This window comes from Silene latifolia, chromosome 5 (genome assembly GCF_048544455.1).
Source record: "Silene latifolia isolate original U9 population chromosome 5, ASM4854445v1, whole genome shotgun sequence".
NCBI lineage: Eukaryota > Viridiplantae > Streptophyta > Magnoliopsida > Caryophyllales > Caryophyllaceae > Silene > Silene latifolia.
In genome coordinates, this window is record NC_133530.1 from 91032292 (window position 1) to 91048844 (window position 16553).

At 42.1% G+C, this 16553-nt stretch overlaps 1 non-coding gene and 1 pseudogene across 1 annotated transcript; one reads left to right on the forward strand and one right to left on the reverse strand.

Annotated features, from left to right (window-relative positions):
* The first annotated feature begins 4042 nt into the window (after positions 1-4042).
* On the forward strand, positions 4043-9139 carry LOC141655760 (uncharacterized; annotated as a pseudogene).
* On the reverse strand, positions 4214-4320 carry LOC141658222 (small nucleolar RNA R71). The gene has a single exon (XR_012549120.1). It is a non-coding gene; the product is annotated as a small nucleolar RNA R71 (small nucleolar RNA).
* Positions 9140-16553: the final 7414 nt, after the last annotated feature.

Consider the following 16553-nt stretch of genomic DNA (forward strand, 5'->3'; position numbering starts at 1 on the left):
CACGCGCCCGAGCTCATTTCAGGAATCAACCTGTTCGATTTAAGGAATCAACCTGTTCGATTTCAGCCTCAAATAACGAGCTTTAACACATTTTTCACGATAATCCGAGTTTCGGCGAATGTTGGTTTGTGGCACGCCGGCACCCCCAAATGTCTTCCGTTGGTGCTCAAACTTTGCGTGGCTGCATTATCTGACCCGAGGAACTTTCTATGTGATTTCCGGAGAATTTTGTTCCGGGACTCCGGAATCCCTAAAAACCGTGTATTATACACTTCAATTTCAGCCGTTCGGAAGGTCGTACCCGACCTTGCTTCTTTTTCTCCCTGTTTTTCAATCACGCGTCCGAGCTAATTTCGGGAATCAACTTGTTCGATTTAAGGAATCAACCTGTTCGATTTCAGCCTCAAATAACGAGCTTTAACACATTTTTCACGATAATCCGAGTTTCGGCGAATGCTGGTTTCTGGCACACCGGCATCCCCAAATGTCTTCCGTTGGTGCTCAAACTTTGTGTGGCCGCTTTATTTGACCCGGGGAACTTTCTATGTGATTTCCGGAAAATTTTGTTCCAGGACCCCGGAATCCCGAAAAAACGTGTATTATACACTTCAATTTCAGCCGTTCGGAAGGTCGTACCAGACCCTGTTACTTTTTCTCCCTGTTTTTCAATCACGCGTCCGAGCTCATTTCAGGAATCAACCTGTTCGATTTCAGGAATCAACCTGTTTGATTTCAGCCTCAAATAACGAGCTTTAACACATTTTTCACGATAATCCGAGTTTCGCGAATCTTTGGTTTTGTGGCACACCGGCAGCCCCAAATGTCTTCCTTTGGTGCTCAAACTTTGCATGGGCACTTTATCTGACCCGAGGAACTTTCTATGTGATTTCCGGAGAATTTTGTTCCGGGACCCCGGAATCCCGAAAAACCGTGCATTATACACTTCAATTTCAGCCGATCGGAAGGTCGTCACGGACTGTTTCTTTTTCTCCTGTTTATCAATCACGTGTCCGAGCTCATTTCAGGAATCAACCTGTTCGATTTCAGGAATCAACCTGTTCGATTTCGGCCTCAAATAACGAGCTTTAACACATTTTTCACGATAATCCGAGTTTTGCGAATCTTTGGTTTTTCGCACACCGCACCCCCAAATGTCTTCCGTTGGTACTCAAACGTGCGTGGCCGCTTTATCGACCCGAGGAACTTTCAATGTGATTTCCGGAGAATTTTGTTCGGGGACCTCGGAATCCCGAAAAACCGTGTATTATACACTTCAATTTGGTAGTTCGGAAGGTCGTCGGACCGTGTTTCTTTTTATCCCGTTTTTCAATCACGCGTCCGAGATCATTTCAGGAATCAACTTTGTTCGATTTCGGGAATCAACTGTTCGATTTGACCTCAAATAACGAGCTTTAACACATTATTCACGATAATCCAAGTTTCGGCGAATCTTTGGTTTGTGGCACACCGGCACCCCAAATATCTTCCGTTGGTGCTCAAACTTTGCGTGGCCGCTTTATCCGACCCGAGGAACTTTCTATGTGATTTCCGGAGAATTTTGTTCGGGACCCTGGAATCCCGAAAAACCGTGTATTATACACTTCAATTTTGACCATTCGGAAGGTAAACGGACCCTGTTACTTTTTTCTCCTGTTTTTCAATCACGCGTTCGAGCTCATTTCAGAATCAACTTTTCGATTTCAGGAATCAAACTGTTCGATTTGACCTTAAATAACGAGTTTTAACACATTTTTCACGATAATCCGAGTTTCGGCGAATGCTGGTTTCTGGCACACCGGCACCCCCAAATGTCTTCCATTGGTGCTCAAACTTTGCGTGGCCGCTTTATCTGACCCGAGAACTTTCTATGTGATTTCCGGAGAATATTGTTCCGGGACCCCGGAATCCCGAAAAACTGTGTATTATACACTTCAATTTCAACCGTTCAGAAGGTCGTACCGGACCGTGTTTGTTTTTCTCCCTGTTTTTCAATCACGTGCCCCAGCTCATTTCAGGTATCAACCTGTTCGATTTCAGGAATCAACCTGTTTGATTTCAGTCTCAAATAACGAGTTTTAACACATTTTTCACGATAATCCGAGTTTCGGCGAATGCTGGTTTGTGGCACACCGGCATCCCCAACTGTCTTCCGTTGGTGCTCAAACTTTGCGTGGCCGCTTTATCTGACCCGATTGATTAGTCTAGTTTAGTATGGGTCAATAAGGGTTATTTTGATGGTTAATTGATAGGTTGAGAAGCATTTTAGTGGATTTTATTGTATATGTCTCTTATGTTGGGTTGGTAATGGACTTGTGTGTTTTTATGGGATAATTGGATTGCTTTTATTGTTATGTATGGAGAGGGCTTCTTTAGAGGTTGGTATTGGGCTAAAGATGTCATGTGAGTGTGGATTTTAAAGCAAGTCAAGGCCCAAGGACAAAAGTCAAAGCATGGAAGGAAATGAAGAAGAGGAAGCGTCATAATAGAAAGCCGCTAGGGGCGGCAAAATGCCGCTATTCGCGGCACATCTCTTCTAGCCGCTAGTGGCGGGAAAAAGCCGCTAGTGGCGGCTCAGCATTGGATTCCGCATTGGATTCTACAACTCTCTTAATTCTCCTTTATTTTGGGATTTATGCTCATTCTTTATGACACTTTATGGAAATGCTCTTTTGAAGACTATATAAAGAGATGTTGTTGATCAAATTGGGAGACTCATACATACTTTCTCTACCTCTTTAATCATTAGAATACATAAACAATTTCCAATTTCAAGTTTGTTTTCATTATTTGTATGGAGGGCTAAGTTCTACATCTTGGAACAAGTTCTTGAAGCCAATTTAGTTATTGAATTGTAAGACTCTTATTCTATTTCTATTTCATTGTTTGAATATCAAGTTTAATTTGGATTATTGTTGGTTTGTTAATTATACATCTAGAATGATCAACTAGTTGTTATTATTTAATTAACCATTGCTAGATTAGGTGAATGAATCTTTTGTTTGTTTACCTATTCCGTTGTAGCAATTATAATTCATCAAGTAGTATGCTAATTCATCATTGTTGAGTTATAAATGATTAAACTTGTATGAATCAAAGTGGAGCATCGCTTGTATTCTTCATTTATTCATCTTTGCTAAATTCCATCGCTATATTCTACAATTTTGATACGATTAAGCGCTTGACTAAATTGACAACATTGTAAGGGTTATTTGTTTACGCTTGTAGCTAATAACTAAAATTATGTGGAATTAGAAGTCGACAACTTCATAGCAAAGTATTCAATAATGAAATAGATTAGAAGAGTCAATTATCAATTCATAACTAGTTGGTGGAAATTACTTGGTCCAAGAATTATTCTCATCATTTGTTTACATTTTCAATTACTTATATTGTTTTTACATTTTCATTGCCTTAGATTATTACTTTAGTAGACTTGAGTCAATCAACATTCAAAATCCCCCCCAATTGGTTAATTAACTTTGCACACATTTAATCAACATAAACACCTTCCTCGTGGGATCGACCCCTACTTACACTTGCTACTAGTTTGAGTTTGTAGTGGATAAAAATACTAATTTGGAGACTCACGACAAGTCTAGCCAAATTTTGGCGCCGTTGCCGGGGAAAGGCTATTGTTTGTATATATTGTGCAATTGTTTATTTATTTCTCAATTTTATTTTAAGTGTTTGGTTTATGCCGAACACCCGTTCTACTAACAAGAAATTGTTGGATTTTGATCCAGAATTGGAGAGAACTCTTTTTCGTGTTAGAAGAGAGATAAGGCGAAAACTTCAATTCGACAATCAAGGCAAAAAGGAGGAGAAAGAAAACATCAAAATGGCAAGAGAAACCCGAACCTTGAGAGAGCTCACCGCTCCCGATCTCACTTAACAACCTTTATGCATCACTTTTCCGGCCTTGGCGGAAGGCACCACATTTGAATTGAAGTCGGGTTTGATCCACTTACTACCCGCATTCTATGGGTTAAGTGGTGAGGACCCAAACAAGCATTTGTCGGAATTTCATGTGGTATGCACTAGCATGAAACCAAATGGCGTCACCGAAGAGCAAATCAAGTTGAGAGCATTCCCGTTCTCACTCAAAGACACCGCTCGTGATTGGTTGTACTACCTTCCACCGGGTAGTATCACCACTTGGGCTCTAATGAAGAAGGCGTTCCTTGAAAAGTATTTCCCCGCCTCCAAATCTTCCCATCTTAAGAAGGAGATATCAAATGTGGAGCAAAAGGATGATGAAACACTCTATGACTATTGGGAGCGTTTCAAGAAGTTATGTGCAAGTTGCCCATACCATGGGTATAGTGACCAAGATCTCATCCTCTATTTTGTTGGAGGACTATCGCCGGAAGATGCACGGATGGTACATGGTGCTAGTGGTGGAGGCATCATCAACAAAAATCCGGATGAAGCTAATGAATTGTTGAGTGAGCTTGCCGAAAGCACACGTCAATTTAGTGTGAGATCCAAAACAAGAAGGGTGAGCATGGCTAGTTCTAACCCTTCCTTGGAAAGTAAAGTTGAAGATTTAACTTCCTTATTGAGGGAGATGATCATGGGGAACAAGCAACAAGTGCACGCTTGTGGTATTTGTTCATCTAATGGGCATGTCACCGATCAATGCCCACAAATGCAAGAGGAGACCGAGGAGGTGAATGCCGCGGGTGCTTTTGGTCAACCCCAAAAGAGGTTTGAACCTTACTATAATCCTATGAGAAGAGACCATCCCGGTTTCCAATATGGGAATCCACAAGGCGGCTTGCAACCGCCAAGCCAACAAAATCAAGGCTCGTCATTTGGTCAACAAGGTCCATCTCAAAATTTTGGACAACAATTTGGTCAATCTAAACCAAGGTTCATTCCAAGACCACAAGGTCCAAATTCATTCTCTTCTCAAGGTCAAACTTCCACTCCATCCATGTCTACGGAGGACATGATTCGGGCTCTTACTTCTAATGTGGCTACTATGCAAGCTAATCAAGTGCAATTTCAACAAGAGACAAAGGCTAGCATTCAAAACTTGGAAAATCAATTTGGGCAAATGTCTAGTGCTCTTGGGAGACTTGAAGCTAGAGATTCCGGGAAATTACCTTCCCAAACCATTCCTAATCCCAAGCCTAATGCAAGTGCCATGACTTTGAGGAGTGGGAAGGAGTTGCAAGGGTCAAAAGCAAAGATTAGTGAGATCATTGAGCAAGAGGAGGAGGAGTTGGTCATTGAGCCTAATATCGCCCCACCATTGGTTCAAAAGGAGGAAGTAACACCGGTTGTCACACCTACTTATGTGGATGCTCCACCATTTCCCGAGGCTCTCAAGAGGAAAAGCCGCTCTACACAAGACAAAGATGTCTATGAGACCTTTCGCAAATGTGAGGTAAACATCTCTTTATTAGACTTATTTAAAAGTGTGCCTAGGTATGCTAAGTTTCTTAAAGAGTTGTGTACCATTAAAAGGAATCAAAAATTGAAGGGTGTCCAAAAAGTTAAAGTTAATGAACATGTTTCGGCCTTGTTTCAACATAAGCTACCACCTAAGTGTAGTGATCCGGGTATGTTTACCGTACCTTGCACCTTAGGAGACACCACTATTCCCAATGCTATGCTTGACTTAGGTGCATCAATTAATGTACTCCCTTATTCCTTGTACAAGTCTTTGAAATTGGGACCATTGGTTAAAACGGGGGTGGTGATTCAATTGGCCGACCGTTCAAATGCTTATCCTAAGGGAGTGGTTGAGGATGTACTTGTGATGGTGGATAAATTAATATTTCCCGCTGATTTTTATGTACTTGAAATGGAACATGATTCACAAGCGGCTCCTATACTTTTAGGTAGGCCATTTTTGAGAACCGCAAGTACTAAAATTGATGTGTCTAATGGTTCTCTCACTATGGAGGCCGATGGTCAAGTGGTTAAGTTTAATATCTATGATTCCATGAAGTATCCTCGTGATGACCATTCTTGTTTAATGATTGATGTTTTGGAGCCTTTAGTGCGGGATGTGTTCAATGTAGATAGAGGAGATGAATTGCTTGCAGCTATTGATAATAGTTTATCTTGTGATAATTTGGATTTCTCTCTATCTAATAATTTGAAGGAAGTTGTGGCTTTCTTAGCCAAGATTGAAACTTATCCCATTATACCTTCATATTCTAAACCACTAACACTAACGTTGCCTCGTGAGAAATTGTTACCTTCAGTTTTGCAGGCACCCATGGTAGAGTTGAAACCATTACCCGACCATTTGAAGTATGTTTTTCTAGGTGATGGAGAAACTTTACCGGTGATCATTTCTAGCAAGCTCACCAAGGAGCAAGAGGTAAAGTTGGTGGAGGTTCTTAAAGAGAATAAGCTTGCAATTGGGTGGACTATTGCCGACATTAAGGGTATTAGTCCAACCACTTGTATGCATCGCATATTCTTGGAAGAAGATGCCAAGCCGGTGAGACAACCACAAAGGAGATTGAACCCACCTATGATGGAGGTGGTGAAGAAAGAGATTCTTAAGCTTTTGCAAGTAGGTATGATCTACCCAATATCCGATAGCAAGTGGGTGAGCCCTACACAAGTGGTGCCTAAGAAGAGTGGAGTGACGGTTGTAGAAAATCAACATGGAGAGTTGGTTCCCACCCGAGTGCAAAATGGGTGGCGTGTTTGCATTGACTACCGTAGACTCAATGCGGTGACAAGGAAGGACCACTTTCCCCTACCGTTCATTGATCAAATGCTTGAGAGGCTTGCCGGTAAGCCTTATTATTGCTTTTTAGATGGTTATTCGGGCTATTTTCAAATTGCTATTGCGCCTGAGGATCAAGAAAAGACCACATTTACTTGCCCATTTGGCACCTTTGCATATCGACGGATGCCATTTGGGTTATGTAATGCTCCCGCAACTTTTCAAAGATGCATGGTTAGTATCTTTTCTGAATATGTTGAGAATTTTATTGAAGTTTTCATGGATTATTTTACCGTGCATGGTGATTCATTTGATATTTGTTTGGCCCATTTATCTCTTGTGCTTAAAAGATGCATTGACACTAACCTTGTCTTAAATTCTGAAAAATGTCATTTTATGGAGGAGCAAGGTATTGTTCTTGGGCATGTGGTTTCATCTAAAGGTATTGAGGTTGATAAAGCGAAAATTGATACTATTCAATCCCTTCCTTATCCTACTAATGTTCGTGAAGTTCGCTCTTTCCTTGGTCATGCAGGTTTCTATAGAAGATTTATCAAAGACTTTTCAAAGGTAGCTTCACCATTGTGCAAATTATTGCAAAAGGAGGTGGAATTTGAGTTTGATTTGGCTTGCAAGGAGGCATTTGACAAGTTAAAAGAGAAGTTGACATCGGCCCCAATCATACAAGCTCCAAATTGGTCTCTTCCATTTGAGCTTATGTGTGATGCTAGTGATTACGCGATTGGTGCCGTCTTGGGTCAACGAGTTGGGAGAGTACCTCATGTGATCTACTATGCCTCTATGACTCTCAATGAGGCCCAAAGGAACTACACTACTACCGAGAAGGAGATGTTGGCGGTAGTATTTGCTTTAGAGAAGTTCCGATCCTATCTACTTGGTACTAAGGTGGTGGTGTTCACCGATCATGCCGCTCTTAGGTACTTGATGACAAAGAAGGAGGCTAAGCGGAGACTTATCCGTTGGGTATTGTTGCTAAGTGAATTTGACATTGAGGTTCGGGATAAGAAAGGAGCCGAGAATGTGGTTGCGGACCACTTGAGTCGGCTATTGAATTTAGGAAGGCTTGAAGGACCTATTCGTGGCACATTTCCCGATGAGACACTCTTTGCCCTTACTTCCGTTTCTCCTTGGTATGCTAATATTGTTAACTTTCTTGTTTCCAATGAATTTCCTACAGGTTTTTCAAAGTCCCAAAAGGACAAGATAAGGAGTGATTCCAAATAGTATGTTTGGGACGATCCTTACTTATGGAAGCATTACTCGGATCAAGTGGTGAGGAGGTGTGTTCCCGAAAATGAGATGAGTTCTATTCTCACCGTTTGTCATTCTTATGCTTGTGGAGGTCATTTTGGAGCTAGAAGGACCGCAAGGAAGGTGCTTGATTGCGGTTTCTATTGGCCAAGCTTATTTCGGGATGCCCATGGATTTGTCAAAACTTGTGACAATTGTCAACGAAGTGGTAACATTTCTCGTCGTAATGAGATGCCCCAAACCCCTATGCTTTATTGTGAAATTTTTGATGTGTGGGGTATAGATTTTATGGGTCCGTTCCCCACGTCTCATGGTTTCTTATATATACTTCTCGCCGTTGATTATGTGTCGAAGTGGTTGGAAGCTAAACCCACTAGGACTAACGATGCTAAAGTTGTTGCAGATTTTATCAAGTCTAACATCTTTTCTAGGTTCGGAATTCCAAGAGCATTGATAAGCGATAGAGGCACTCACTTTTGTAATAGGACGGTAGAAGCACTTTTAAAGAAATATTGTGTCACTCACAAAGTTTCTACCGCTTACCATCCTCAAACAAATGGTCAAGCCGAGGTGTCCAATAGAGAAGTAAAGTCCATCTTGGAAAAGACGGTGAATCCGAGTCGGAAAGATTGGAGCTTGAGGTTGGATGATGCATTGTGGGCCTATAGAACGGCCTATAAAACTCCGATTGGTATGTCACCATATCGGTTGGTGTTTGGTAAGTCTTGTCATCTCCCGGTCGAGCTTGAACACAAAGCTTTTTGGGCGGTAAAGACTTTGAATATGAGAATGGATGAGTCGGGTGAGTACCGGAAATTGCAATTACAAGAGTTAGAGGAGATTAGGAATGAGTCGTATGAAAATGCGGCGATTTTCAAAGAGCGAACAAAGGCATGGCATGACAAGATGCTTGCTAGAAAGACGTTCACCGTTGGTCAAAAGGTTTTGCTCTACATATCTCGTCTTCGATTATTTCCGGGTAAGTTAAGGTCAAGATGGGTTGGTTCATTTATTGTTACTCAAGTATTTCCACATGGAGCGGTGGAAATTCGTAGTCCGTCTACAGAGAAGATTTTCAAAGTGAATGGGCACCGTCTCAAACCATATTATGAAGGATTTCAACAAGAAGCGGTCGAGGGGATTGATCTTGTCGACCCAATTTATGACGTTTGACCTTCTCATTTTTATGTCGAGCCACGACATTAAATAAGGCGCTTTACGGGAGGCAACCCGATTTATTTTCGTTGTTGTTTTATTTACATTTTAGATTTTAGATAGTTTAATTTTTATTGTTATTCCGTTAGTTTAATTACGTCTAATGTTTGCTTGTGTTTTGTAGGTACAAAAAAAAAAAAAAACAAAGCAGTAACACGATAACAAGGAGACAAGGGAAGGCAGAGCAAGCGGCTAAACTGCCGAGACCAGCAGCAACCCAAGCAGAAACCCGACCCAAAGTGCGTCCCAATCCGCCACTAGCGGCACCGGCCAGACCCTAGCGGCCCCCCTTCTGTTCTCCACGCCGCGCGTCTCGGCCAACCCGACTCCCTCGCGACTGCTATTCTGCTTCCTCTGCCGCTCCTCTCGGCCAATCTGCCACCCCTAGCGGCTGAACCACGACACAGGTACATTTTCCTCCTTTCTTCTTGTTCCTTCACTTCTCCCATACATCGAAAAAAAAAAATCGCAGAGAAGCTGTTCTTTCGTCACTGCTATATAACACACCCAACAATTACAATTCCTTGGTTAACATCAAATTACTTCTTCAAATTACCCATTACAATTCTTATTCATTCGTAATTGATAAAATTTTCGGATTTTTGGAACCCTAGCAATTGGGGTTTCGAAAATTTCGAGCTGGGCTTTCATTGAAGTTGATTTTGGGGTTAATTTCTGCAAAATTTTGATTATACACCATTTACATTTGTTGGAATTCTCGAATTTTTGAAGCCCTCACCATCGAGCATTCGAAATTTTCGAATTTGGAGGGTTATTTGAGTTGAAATTGGGTTTGATTTCTGCAATAAGGTATTTTCATCATCATTTCTCATTACAAAGAGGCAAATTTTTCATCTTTTGGTAAAAAATTTTCATACTTTGTCTCTTCCTTTGAATTATTTGTTTGAATTTTCGTTCTAACTTTAATTTAAAGGCTTTATAATTGTTCAATTGAGTATTTGTTGGTGATTTATTGGCACTTGGGATTAGAATTGTTGAGCTTGTTCGTTGTTGAGGGAGATTTGGAGTTGTAAGAGAGCTGTGTTGTTGTTGTTGTATACTTGGAGGGTGTTCTTTATTGAGCATTATTGTCATTGTCGGAATGAGGACCACTAAACGTCAAACCACACCCGCTACCACCTCTAAACAACCCACCAAAAAACAAAAGACTACCCACACCACGTCCAAAACACCCATCCTTATTCCTAGAAAAATCCCCATTCCCAAACCCGCTACTTTGACCGTTAAGCAAGGGGATATTTGGGATGATCTACATGAGCGTCATATGATGGAGACCCGATTCTTTTGTCATGTAACATTAGAGAAGTTGGGTATGCTTGACGTGATGAAGTCATTATTGAAGAATGTTGGTTTGGAGGATTTCATGGGTAAGGGGGCTCACACTTATAGGAGATACACTTTAGAGTTCTTATCCACATTATCCTTGTCGGGAGCGTCCACTAAAACTCCTAAAATCACCTTCCGGTTGAAAGGACAATCTCATTCTATGACCTATGGGGGGTTGATAAAAGCTTTTGGTATTAAGGAGATGAGTAAGGTGAAATATGTGGGTCTTGATAAGGATGCTAGTTCAACATGGTGGACGGAGTTGACGGGGTTGGATACACGTGGAAAGCAAGGTGAAATAAGTTCTTACATCCCTCACCCGTGTCTTCGAGTTGCTCACCGTTTGATAGCCAATACATTCCTTTGTAAGGGTGAGCCCACCAAACTTCCCCGTGTTCACTTTGGTTACTTGAGAGCTATGACTCCGGAGGGTGAGGGTGTACCCGATTGAGTTGATATTTTTGTGCAGTCTTGTTTAAAATTGTGTTCGACGGAAGGAACTAAGATTGGTGGTGGGGGTTTGGTGACCTTGATAATGCAACATTTGAAGATAGGTGTGGATGAGGATGAGGTACCATTGATGGATAGCTACCTTATGAATGTCCCTTGTTTGATACAGTGTCATATGCTCCGACCACGTGTCGTAGAAGGTACATATTTTTGGTGTTGGGGTTCTAAAAATGATATTTATTTGAAGATGCCTCGCCCGGCCGATGATCCCTTGACTTATGGAGAGGTGACGGAAGATTTCCATATTTCCGCCGACCCCGACCTTAATCCCTTGGATGATGGGGAGAGTGATGAGAATGATTAGGAGGATGAGGGTGATGGTGCTAGGAGTGGTATTGATGACACAACAAGCCGGCCCGTTGCTACCACTCATGTGGCCACTTATGACCAAGTTTGGATGAAAGAAGTTGATGCTTGGAGGAAGGAAGTTGATGCTAAGCAATCTAAGACCGATGATAAGCTTGAGGCACTTACTAATGTGCTTTTGGAGACACGTGAGCTTGTTCGGTCTTTGGTTAGTGTTGCCAAGTTGGGTGACCATGCTACAACCCAAGATATTAGGAAGGAGAGTCATGCCTCTAAGAGCGATGGTAACGGAGATTCCTCCGGTACTTAACTTGTGTTGGTATGTATTTCTTTTACCTTTTCCATGTCTTACTTTTTGTTGTTCCTCACATTGGGGGCAATGTGAAGATCAAGCATGGGGGAGGGAACTCCATTTGTATTTACTTTACTTTCTTTTGCATTCAATTTCAAAAAAAAAAAAGTTAAAAAAAAAAAAGAACCCGGCTAGGTGAAAACCCGAAAGGGCGCCTAGGCAAGATTGGGTATATGGCCGAGGACGGAGTGAAAACCCGAAAGGGCGCTCCGGGTAAAATGAAGAATTGAGATGCGTGCCATGAGAGTAGTGTAAGGAATAAAAGCTAGATTGAAAACTCGCAAGGGCGGGCGATCTAGGCAAAATGAGAGATTAGGAATTAAAAAAAAAAAATGTTACTTGGTTACTTGTTCTTTCATCTTGGAGGTGGCGACATAAGGAGGTTTGAAGGGTGGTTTGGGATAGGACATTTGAAGAAATAAGGGGGGATGGGTGGTGAAGTGTGATGGTTTGAACTACACTTTGTTTCACATTTTCATATTTTAAGATGTAGTTTGTTGTTGGATATTGTTGCTTAGTGGAGGATTGGGTGACATAGGTCATTATGTTGGAGTAGTAGTGGTTAGTTGTAGTGTTTGGAGTTGGAGCAAGCTACTCACGTTTCGCTTTGTAGACCTTGGTGTGGGTTATTTTTGACTTGTCCCTGAGTTTTACTCGAGGACGAGTAAAGGTCTAAGCGTGGGGGAGTTTGATTAGTCTAGTTTAGTATGGGTCAATAAGGGTGATTTTGATGGTTAATTGATAGGTTGAGAAGCATTTTAGTGGATTTTATTGTATATGTCTCTTATGTTGGGTTGGTAATGGACTTGTGTGTTTTTATGGGATAATTGGATTGATTTTATTGTTATGTATGAAGAGGGCTTCTTTAGAGGTTGGTATTGGGCTAAAGATGTCATGTGAGTGTGGATTTTAAAGCAAGTCAAGGCCCAAGGACAAAAGTCAAAGCATGGAAGCAAATGAAGAAGAGGAAGCGTCATAATAGAAAGCCGCTAGGGGCGGCAAAATGCCGCTAGTCGCGGCACATCTCTTCTAGCCGCTAGTGGCGGGAAAAAGCCGCTAGTGGCGGCTCAGCATTGGATTCCGCATTGGATTCTACAACTCTCTTAATTCTCCTTTATTTTGGGATTTATGCTCATTCTTTATGACACTTTATGGAGATGCTCTTTTGAAGACTATATAAAGAGATGTTGTTGATCAAATTGGGAGACTCATACATACTTTCTCTACCTCTTTAATCATTAGAATACATAAACAATTTCCAATTTCAAGTTTGTTTTCATTATTTGTATGGAGGGCTAAGTTCTACATCCTGGAACAAGTTCTTGAAGCCAATTTAGTTATTGAATTGTAAGACTCTTATTCTATTTCTATTTCATTTTTGAATATCAAGTTTAATTTGGATTATTGTTGGTTTTTGGCACACCGGCACCCCCAAATGTCTTCCGTTGGTGCTCAAACTTTGCGTGGCCGCTTTATCTGACATGAGGAACTTTCTATGTGATTTCCGGAGAATATTGTTCCGGGACCCCGGAATCCCGAAAAACCGTGTATTATACACTTCAATTTCAGCCGTTCGGAAGGTCGTACCAGACCGTGTTTGTTTTTCTCCCTATTTTTCAATCACGCGCCTGAGCTCATTTCAGGAAACAACCTGTTCGATTTCAGGAATCAACCTGTTTGATTTCAGCCTCAAATAACGAGCTTTAACACATTTTTCACGATAATCCGAGTTTCGCCGAATCTTTGGTTTTACGCTGCACAACGGCACCCCCAAATGTTTTCCGTTGGTGCTCAAACTTTGCGTGGCGCTTTATCGACCCGAGGAACTGTCTATGTGATTTCGGAAAATTTTGTTCGGGACCGGAATCCCGAAAAACCGTGTATTATACACTTCAATTTCGGTAGTTCGGAAGGTCGTCGGACCTTGTTTCTTTTTCTCCTGTTTTTCAATCACGCGTCCGAGATCATTTCGGGAATCAACTGTTCGATTTAAGGAATCAACTTTGTTCGATTTAAGTCTCAAATAACAAGCTTTAACACATTTTTCACGATAATCCGAGTTTCGGCGAATCTTTGGTTTTGGCACACCGGCACCCCCAAATGTCTTCCGTTGGTGCTCAAACTTTGCGTGGCCGCTTTATCGACCCGAGGAACTTTCTATGTGATTTTCGGAGAATTTTGTTCCGGACCCGGAATCCCGAAAAACCGTGTATTATACACTTCAATTCCGGCCGTTCGGAAGGTCGCATCGGACCTGTTTCTTTTTCTCCTGTTTTTCAATCACGCGTCCGAGCTCATTTCAGGAATCAACTGTTCGATTTCAGCCTCAAATAACGAGCTTTAAAACATTTTTCACGATAATCCGAGTTTCGGCGAATCTTTGGTTTTTGGCACACAAGCACCCCCAAATGTCTTCCGTTGGTGCTCAAACTTTGCGTGGCCGCTTTATCTGACCCGAGGAACTTTCTATGTGATTTCCAGAGAATTTTGTTCCGGGACCCCGGAATCCCGAAAAACCGTGTATTATACACTTCAATTCCAGCCGTTCGAAGATCGTACCGGACCCTGTTTGTTTTTCTCCCTGTTTTTCAATCACGCGCCCGAGATCATTTCAGGAATCAACCTGTTCGATTTTAGGAATCAACCTGTTCGATTTCAGCCTCAAATAACGAGCTTTAACACATTTTTCACGATAATCCAAGTTTCGGCAAATGCTGTTTTGTGGCACACCGGCACCCCCAAATGTCTTCCGTTGGTGCTCAAAGTTTGCGTGGCCGCTTTATCTGACCCGAGGAACTTTCTATGTGATTTCCGGAGAATTTTGTTTCGGGACCCCGGAATCCCGAAAAACCGTGTATTATACACTTCAATTTCAGCCATTCGGAAGGTCGTACCGGACCCTGTTACTTTTTCTCCCTGTTTTTCAATCACGCGTCCGAGCTCATTTCAGGATTCAACCTGTTCGATTTCAGGAATCAACCTGTTCAATTTCAGCCTTAAATAACGAGTTTTAACACATTTTTCACGATAATCCGAGTTTCGGCGAATGTTGGTTTCTGGCACACCGGCACCCCCAAATGTCTTCCATTGGCGCTCAAACTTTGCGTGGCCGCTTTATCTGACCCGAGAACTTTCTATGTGATTTCCGGAGAATATTGTTCCGCGACCCCGGAATCCCGAAAAAATGTGTATTATACACTTCAATTTCAACCGTTCGAAAGGTCGTACCGGACCGTGTTTGTTTTTCTCCCTGTTTTTCAATCACGCGCCCCAGCTCATTTCAGGAATCAACCTGTTCGATTTCAGGAATCAACCTGTTTGATTTCAGTCTCAAATAACGAGTTTTAACACATTTTTCACGATAATCCGAGTTTCGGCGAATGCTGGTTTGTGGCACACCGGCATCCCCAACTGTCTTCCGTTGGTGCTCAAACTTTGCGTGGCCGATTTATCTGACCCGAGGAACTTTCTATGTGATTTCCGGCGAATATTGTTCCGGGACCCCGGAATCCCGAAAAACCGTGTATTATACACTTCAATTTCAGCCGTTCGGAAGGTCGTACCTGACCGTGTTTTTGTTTTTCTCCCTATTTTTCAATCACGCGCCCGAGCTCATTTCAGGAATCAACCTGTTCGATTTCAGGAATCAACCTGTTTGATTTCAGCCTCAAATAACGAGCTTTAACACATTTTTCACGATAATCCGAGTTTCGTAGAATCTTTGGTTTTCGCACAACGGAACCCCCAAATGTTTTCCGTTGGTGCTCAAACTTTGCGTGGCCGCTTTATCTGACCCGAGGAACTATCTATGTGATTTCCGGAAAATTTTGTTCCGGGATCCCGGAATCCCAAAAAACCGTGTATTATACACTTCAATTTCAGCCGTTCGGAAGGTCGTACCGGACCCTGTTTCTTTTTCTCCCTGTTTTTCAATCACGAATCCGAGCTCATTTCGGGAATCAACCTGTTCGATTTAAGGAATCAACCTGTTCGATTTAAGTGTCAAATAACGAGCTTTAACACATTTTTCACGATAATTCGAGTTTCGGCGAATGCTGGTTTGTGGCACACCGGCACCCCCAAATGTCTTCCGTTGGTGCTCAAACTTTGCGTGGCCGCTTTATCTGACCCGAGGAACTTTCTTTGTGATTTCCGGAGAATTTTGTTCCGGGACCCCGGAATCCATAAAACCGTGTATTATACACTTCAATTCCGCCCGTTCGGAAGGTCGTACCAGGACCTGTTTCTTTTTCTCCCTGTTTTTCAATCACGCGTCCGAGCTCATTTCGGGAATCAACCTGTTCGATTTCAGCCTCAAATAACGAGCTTTAACACATTTTTCACGATTATCCGAGTTTCGGCGAATGCTGGTTTGTGGCACACCGGCACCCCCAAATGTCTTCTGTTGGTGCTCAAACTTTGCGTGGACGCTTTATCTGACATGAGGAACTTTCTATGTGATTTCCGGAGAATATTGTTCCGGGACCCCGAAATCCCGAAAAATCGTGTATTATACACTTCAATTTCAGCCGTTCGGAAGGTCGTACCAGACCGTGTTTGTTTTTCTCCCTATTTTTCAATCACGCGCCCGAGCTCATTTCAGGAATCAACCTAATCGATTTCAGGAATCAACCTGTTTGATTTCAGCCTCAAATAACGAGCTTTAACACATTTTTCACGATAATCCGAGTTTCGCCGAATGCTGGTTTCTGGCACAATGGCACCCCCAAATGTTTTCCGTTGGTGCTCAAACTTTGCGTGGCCGCTTTATCTGACCCGAGGAACTGTCTATGTGATTTCCGGAAAACTTTGTTCCGGGACCCCGGAATCCCGAAAAACCGTGTATTATACACTTCA